Genomic DNA, 7,725 nt, shown 5'->3' on the forward strand with positions numbered 1-7,725 from the left:
AAGAGACAAATACTGTAAAGCACATCCATCCATTAGCAAACCATCCTGCTTCCTCTTCACCATAGGCTGTTTTCCTTGTAGGAACCTTAGGTAGCAAAAGATTGACTTAAAATCCACCTAGGCTTCCCACACAGCCAAACCACGCAGCACCCTGAACTCCATGAACCAGTTTCAACACAGTTACAGAGAGCATAGAGTAAGCCCAAAATGCCTCCATCTGTCCAATCCTCCCCAGCCTCCTGCCCAAACCCTGCTGGTGCATCTGTGTTATTTGTATGGTACATAGAGGGCAAAGGGCTGCCATAAATGCAGCTGGAAGTTTTGCTTGCAGGAGGAAACCTCATGCAGGTGCAGAACTAATGTTACAATTTCCTTATTCAATCTCCAACTGGAGAAAGGGTCCTCCTCGTACTGTATATATCACTGCATAATTCAGAGCACCTCTTGGACCGCTCTAAATTTGTGCTGAACATGACCTCAGAAGCAGCCCTAGGTTTGGGATAAAACAATTATTTCTGTTTGCCCCTTTTATACTTTATTTTTTGTACAGGGGCTCATAGATTTGTAAAGAAAATTTGATCTTATCAGTATGCTGCCTCAGTCTGACTGATGCCTGTTATTTCAAGGTGTTAAGTTGGTCCAATAAATGTTCATTAACCTCTGCTTCCATTTACTTAATAAAAGTACACTAGGTTATTCAATGTCTCAGAGTGGTAAGATTATTGTACTGAAATGGTAACCTAGCTTAGACAATCCTGGCCACTGTCATGCAACCTATAGCGTGCAGCTGTTTAAAATCAGAGAGAGATTTCTGATCTCACCACCAAAACTTAATTCTTCCATCTTTGGATTTGATTTGGGTAAAGAAAGGTGCTGTGCCACCAGCCACTAAGTGAAAAGATCACTACTTGCTTCAGAAACACCATTAGCAAGGTTACTCGGTTGATTTTGAAAGGACAAGGTAGCAAGATGAGACTTAACTTCCCAAAAAGCATTGAACTGGAGTATATGCTATGTAACTGGAGCCATTAGGAAAAGTTAATGAGTTAATGCACAGACTAACATCAGTATTTGTTCCATTTTTGTTCTTTGCTCTAAGGAAATTATTTCAGAATGTTATCACTGAAATGAGTATTTGGAAAGGTCACTAAAGCTCACATTGCTTTTTGCAAATCTAGATTGAAATAGTAGACACAAACAGTTCTGGTCCCATTCTGTTCCACCGTGATTAGCTCTCAACATCTTTAATGACTATTACATAAATAATTAATTCTTACCTGGGAGACAGATACGTTCCCCATAGCTGAGATCTCAGTTAAGATTTTAAACATTTAGGTAGTTAATTACTTTTTGTACAGTTGTAACCTTTTCTTTCTAAGAAAAAACAAAGGGGGGTGTGTATATGCACATCCATGTGTTCTGCTTTATCTCTTCTTAGCAACTGCCCTGGGAATATTAGTAACAAGCACACTTGGACACATCTCTGTGTTCTGTAACAACATCTATGTTCGTGTGATTAATATGTAACTTGAGCCTGTTTCTGTGTTAGGGAAGGAAGGAATTTGCTTGGGTTTTTAAGTATAGCTCATCTTGAAGCTGAAATATGAGCCTATTTTTTTTCCCATTCCCAGCCATCCAGATGGAGACTTCACTTCCACTTCTTCATAAAATGATCAGAGTAGTGGGGCAAGTCTTGCAAATAGCAGGGAGAGCATGTGGATTGTGCTGAATGTCACAGTTAACAAACCAGAGAATATGTCAAAAGCATGACCAGACTTTTAAAAGAGAGACACAGCAGAGCACGGAGGACTCCAGAGTAAGGAGAACTCAACCCGTGCCCAGATCTGCTGTTGCACTAATCCACTGGATGTGCAGAGAAAATTCAAGTCGATGCAAAATAGCAGAAGGGTCATATGCTAGGGTTTGTCTCTGTGTGAGAGAGAGGGGAGGGGGAACAGGTGGCATCACACTCAGAAACGTGATTTTAGGGTGCATTTTCCTAACAGTTAGCAAACTTTCCCCTCTGTATTACTTAGTATCCTTGCTATAAAAGATCTTTAAAGATTCATCTCCAAATTAGCCAGGGAAAGATGAGGAGAGTTTGAAGAGCAGTTTTGTAGAATACTTTATCTCAACAACTGTAGTTACCACAGGTTACAACAATGTTACAGCACATAATAACACAAATGGTAGAGAATCCATTGAAGTGGTTTTGTTTTGTTTTGTTTTTTAATTTTTTTTTAAACTCAGTCATTTTTCACTAAATTCAATGACTTAGATGTCTGAGCATCTCCTTATGCCCATTTCTGCTTACTAGAGTAGACATAACAAAAGCAACAGCTCTATCAAAAGTATAATTCAGTAAAGATTATTATCTAAGAAATCAGTAAAGATTTCTGAGATTTTCCAGTGGGCAAAAGATGATAAAGCCCATAGTATTGTTTTCTGTTGAATATGAAAAATTCCAAAACTGTCTTTTTTCATTTATCATTAGAAAAAAAAAAAAAAAGATGCATGCATATAAACTGTGTAATGCATAAAATCAGATTTGTTTCAAAAGTTCACAAGTTAGCTGGTCATGATGACTGTCTTAAAATATATTGTTCTTTTCACTTATCAAAATTAGCATTTAGTAAAGCCGTCAGAGTATTTCCTGTGTGTTACAAGAGGAAAAGGAGAGAGATCCTGCTCCCAGGAAAAGACCTTGGGTTTTCTGAGCAGTTCAAAGAACTACCCCTGTCTGCACCCTTCTGAAGGGTTTCAGTGCTGGCAGTTGAAGGATTCTACTCTGCCCATGTCATCTTTTCGTGATTTTAAATCTGCAAGACTAGAAGCAGAGTAGAAAAAGCTTTAGCTTTCTCCTGTTTAAGTGTTGCTTGGCTCTGGCTGCAATTCGGAGTACTCTGTCAGTGGGATGGTAATCCATTGAAGGCAACAGAAGGAGTCCCGGTAATTCCAAGCTTTGACTTTTGTTCTAGTCTTGTGTTTTCATTAACATGTTTTTAACATATTTACTTGGTTTTCATCATTAATTAGTTTAGAAGTGGGAGATTGCTGAGGTTGTTGCTGTCTGCTTTCTCATTCCTGCCCCCCATCCGGTTTTTGCAACAGGCTGGTTGCTTCATAGGCTCAGGTGCTGTGTGGGGTTTGCACACTAGGCCTCACCCCAGAGAAGACATTTTCAGATCCACAGAGCAATCAGAGTCTCTCCACTTAGAGTTATACAAACTCTACTCCTGGTTCCGTGCAGAAACCAGGCATGAGGGAAGGTTCACGTTGCTGCTCAGAATGGACCAAATAGGACTAAATCCTGCAGATTTGGAGATCAGGGCTCAGTGAGTGGTGTACATTGCCTCCTGAAGGAGAACCTGGCCTTCTCCAGGATGGACAGATCTCAGTAGCTGCTGCAGAGGGAAGTTTGCATTTAATGGAGAATGCTCTGGGGAAACCCATGAGTCTGAGCACAGAGCTCCCCCTGAGACCCTGGTCACAAACCTGCTGGAGCAGAGAAGAACCTGGAGAGCCTCAGTCTACAGCAGCAGTCAACCAAGGATCACAGGCACTGTTGCATCCCAACAAAAGCCCAGACCTTAAAATGCAACAGAAAATATTTTGCTAAAACAAAACTGAGCATTAGTCTGAAGATCAGAAACAAGGTGGCTGAGTTACCACATTCAATCCACAGAGCAAAGCACTTTAAACTAAAACTAATTATCAATTTATTTATTTTTTTGCCTCTTGCAGCTTGTGGGTAACTTCACAGCTCTTTGCTGTGAAATTCCTATTTCAGTTTTTGATTGTTTGGAGGTTTGTTTTTTAAAGTCTTGCCTTCCCCAGGGTTGTGAGGACAATTGGAGCGCTCTTTCTCCTGCAGTCCCCATCCTGGCTGACTTGTCACCATCTCCTGAAGTGTTTCTGACAAATGCTTTGTCTCACTGTAGTGGTTTAACAAAGAAAATCTTCCTCTCCGAAAGGGTCAGTTCCACATATGACCAACAAAAGGCTGTGTTGTGGTTTTTATTTGTTGATTTGCCATGAACACCGGCCTGTTGAAACCTTACATTTAAATCTTAAGTCCAAGGTTTTAAATATTTAAGTCATGTTTATAAAGCTTGGGAGCCTCTTGCTGCACTATAACATAAAAGTATGCGAAGTCAGATGGATAAGGACACTTCTTTGTACTAGCATAGTAAGAGCAGACATTTTGTGTGTCATTACCTGACTAAAAACAGTGGAGGTCTCTTGTAGCTGTTTATTTTCTCAGGGAGGATTGAACAATATTAGCCAATTACATTAGCCTTAGATACACTGATAAGATTAGATTGGCATATATCACAGTCCCAATGGACAAGGAGTTGACACAGGCCCTTCTAAGTGGGATGATGCAAGATTGCCTAAGCTTGGCCCAGGTATGTCCTGACCTTACCCTCAGGTGTCTTGGTGCCCAGAGGAGTGACTTGTAATGGTTTTCAGCAGTCTCTGGAAGACCTGCCGTAGGCAAGACTCAAGCTAAGAAGAAGGAAACTCAGCTCTCTGAGCAAAAGTGACAACTAAGAGCTCAGTGAATCACAGAAACCAAATGTCTGAGGTCAGAAGGGACCTCTGGAGGACACCTGGTCCAGCTCTCTGCCCAAGCAAGACCATCTAGAGCAGGATGCCCGAAAGGCTTTTGAAGATTTCCAGGGAGGATACACCACAACTCTATGGGCAGCCTGTGCCCATGCCTCAACACCCAAACAGCACAGAAGTGTTGCCTGCTGTTAAGAGGGACACTGCCTCTTGTCCTGGCACTGGGCACCACTGAAAAGAGCCTAGTTCTGTCTTCTATGCACCCTCCCCTCAGGTATTTATGGACATTGATGAGACCCCCCCGAGTCTCCTCTTCCCGAGGCTGAAAAACCCCAGCTCTCTCAGCCTCTCCTCACAGGAGAGGTGCTCCAGTCCCTCCATCACCTTTGTGGTGGCCCTGCACTGCACTCTCTCCAGTATGACCATGGCTGTCTCATACTGGGGAGCCCAGGACTGGACCCAGCACTCCAGGGGTGGTCTCACCAGGGCTGAGCAGAGGGGAAGGATCACCTCCCTCCACCTGCTGGCAATACTAACATGGCCCAGGATGTCATTAGCCTTCACCGGGGCACATTGCTGGCTCATGTTTAGCTTGGTGTCCCCCTGAGCCCCCAGGGCCTTTTCTGCAGAGCTGCTTTCCAGCTGGGTGGCCCCTAGCAGGTGTTGGTACCTGGGCTTGTTCCACCCCCCGCAGGACTTTGCATTTCCCCTTGTTCAACTTCAAAAGGTTCCTGTCAGCCCTTTTTTCCAGCCGTTTGTGATGGTTTCACACTGAGGCTCGCTGAGCACCACCGTACTGTTCTCACCTCCCTGCCGCAACCCCTCAACAGAACAGGGGAGAAAATATGAAAAAAAGAACTGAAGAGTTGAGGTAGAGACAGGAAGATTGCTCACCACTTACCATCATGGGTAAACAGACTCACATAAGGAGATTAATGTAATTTATTGCCTATCACTAACAGACTAGAGCAGTGAGAAACTAAAAGCAAACCAAAAACACCTTCCCCCCTATTTGCCTTGTTCAGGGGAAGAACAGGGCATCAGTCCCAAATGCTTTCTCTCTGCTGCTCCTTCACAGGGATGCCGTCCTTCCCCAGCTGGGCCGGCGGGGGCTGCCCACAGGCAGCAGCTCTTCAAGCACTGCTCCCACACGGCTCCATCCCACGGGGTCCATCCATCCCCCAGGAGCAAACTGCTCAGGCACGGGTCCCCCACGGGTGGGCGGCAGCTCCCCCCAGACCCCCTGCTCCTGCGTGGGCTCCTCTCCACGGGCTGCAGCTCTGGTCCAGGGCCTGCTCCTGCATGCAGTGGCACAGAGATCTGTCTTGGTCTCTAAAACATAGCTTAAATCCAGTCAGTATTTACAATCGTTTGTGTCCCACACTACCCATGAGCTGTGGGGCATTGGCTTGCTCACAGCCACTTTCAAGTGAGTTTCATAGTGTCAAAGCTACTTACCACCTTGTAGGTGTCTCCTTCTAAACTAAGTCAGTCTTTTCAATATAGTCTAATGAGAAGTGCTAGTTCTTTGACATTTTATTATGTCTCCAAACATTATTTCTGCTATGTCTTTCTTAGTTAAGACCTAAGCTGGACACACTCCAGATGAGGATATTTTACTAAAAGGCATAAATGTTATTGCATTATAATATGTCATATTTCCTTTTCCAGACCTTATCAGTTACAGCATTTTGTTTGGTTCTTGACTGTTGATGTGCCAGCCATTTACAGCAATACAGAAACAGGAGGTTCCTTTCCTCAGCAACACAGCCATGCCTGTAAGCAATGTATGTTGTATCTTCTGATATGTATTGGCTTACATATGTCAACATATATGTTACATATCACATTGTTCCAAATTACCTGGCTTTCAACTAATTTGGAATTAATCACAGCCTACTTCAAGCTTTGCTGGCCTAAGAAAGTTCTGCAAATGCAAATTTCACCATTATTTTTTGCCTATCAAAATAGTCTATCACCTGCTTCAGCACAGGAGTTTGCAACAAACTTTATCTGATTGCAAGTTTAGCATCTAAAGCATCTGTACTCTGCTTTCTGCCTCTCTGCCAAGCCTCACACCAAGAAAGCACCTGTCCACATAGGGTGTGATATATATATCTCGTCACAGCACACCACATTGAGGCATTGTCATTCTGCACAGTGAGGAAATGCTGCAGCCAGCTTCATCTCAATTCATATGCACAGAGCTAGTTGTCCTTTATCACCTATTTATCACATTTGCCCATTTGTTTATTCCTGGCACTGTGCACTCAGCTTTGTTTTCATAATTAAAAGTCCAGAACTAGCACCCCAGGGAGCTATCTATGTGTATTTTCACACCCGCCTGCATGACATAGCTTTCTGAAAGTTCAGCAGATCCTCACCCCACCAGGCACTCAGTGCTTCCTTGCTTGCAGCGTACCTATGCAGAAGACAACAGACACTTCATCACTGTGGCAGCTGCTGTACAAGTGGCATTTCCGTGTGTACCAACAGGCATCATTATTATTTGCCTCCTTTCAGAAGCACACTTCACTGGCTGACACTGTGGCACACAAAGCCACTGCTGGCCCTGGAGTGTCACCAGTAAACAGAAGTTTCTTGAGATCTCTTTCATGTTCTTGCCAGCCTGAAAGCCCCTCACACCAGAGGAAACAGCATGTAAAAGAGGGGTAAGTGTGGTCCTAGCTTCCTCCTCTCCTGGGTGTAAGAGTATATCGTAAACCATGCAGAGCCAATGGCTCTTCATAAATTACAAGCTGATGTTCTCACAGTAACAAAAATCAGTGCTTCTGCAGGACCACAGTCCGTGTCCTTTCTGTAGGTAATAAAGTAGGTTTCAGAGAAAGACATCTTATAGGGAGTATAGACTGAGGCAAACAAATCCCCCGCAGTCTCACAAGCAGAGGTAAGGCTGTGAGGAGCAACAGTTATGGGGATTCAAGGCCAGCTCTTGGGCCATTGCAGGAGCCATCCCCTGCCCTCGTTGCTGCTGCTGCTGCTGCTCTCTGCCTTGGCCCTGGCACAGCCGGTGGTGCTCCTGCCAGCCCTGTGGTTTGCTTCCTTCATGGCTGCTCACAGCTTCCCCCTCACCATGGGGTTTACAGCCCTGGTGCAGTCCTCAAATAGGGCAAACAGGGCCCCTGCTGAGCTATC

This window comes from Aythya fuligula, chromosome 1 (assembly GCF_009819795.1).
Source record: "Aythya fuligula isolate bAytFul2 chromosome 1, bAytFul2.pri, whole genome shotgun sequence".
In the NCBI taxonomy this organism is placed as follows: Eukaryota; Metazoa; Chordata; class Aves; order Anseriformes; family Anatidae; genus Aythya; species Aythya fuligula.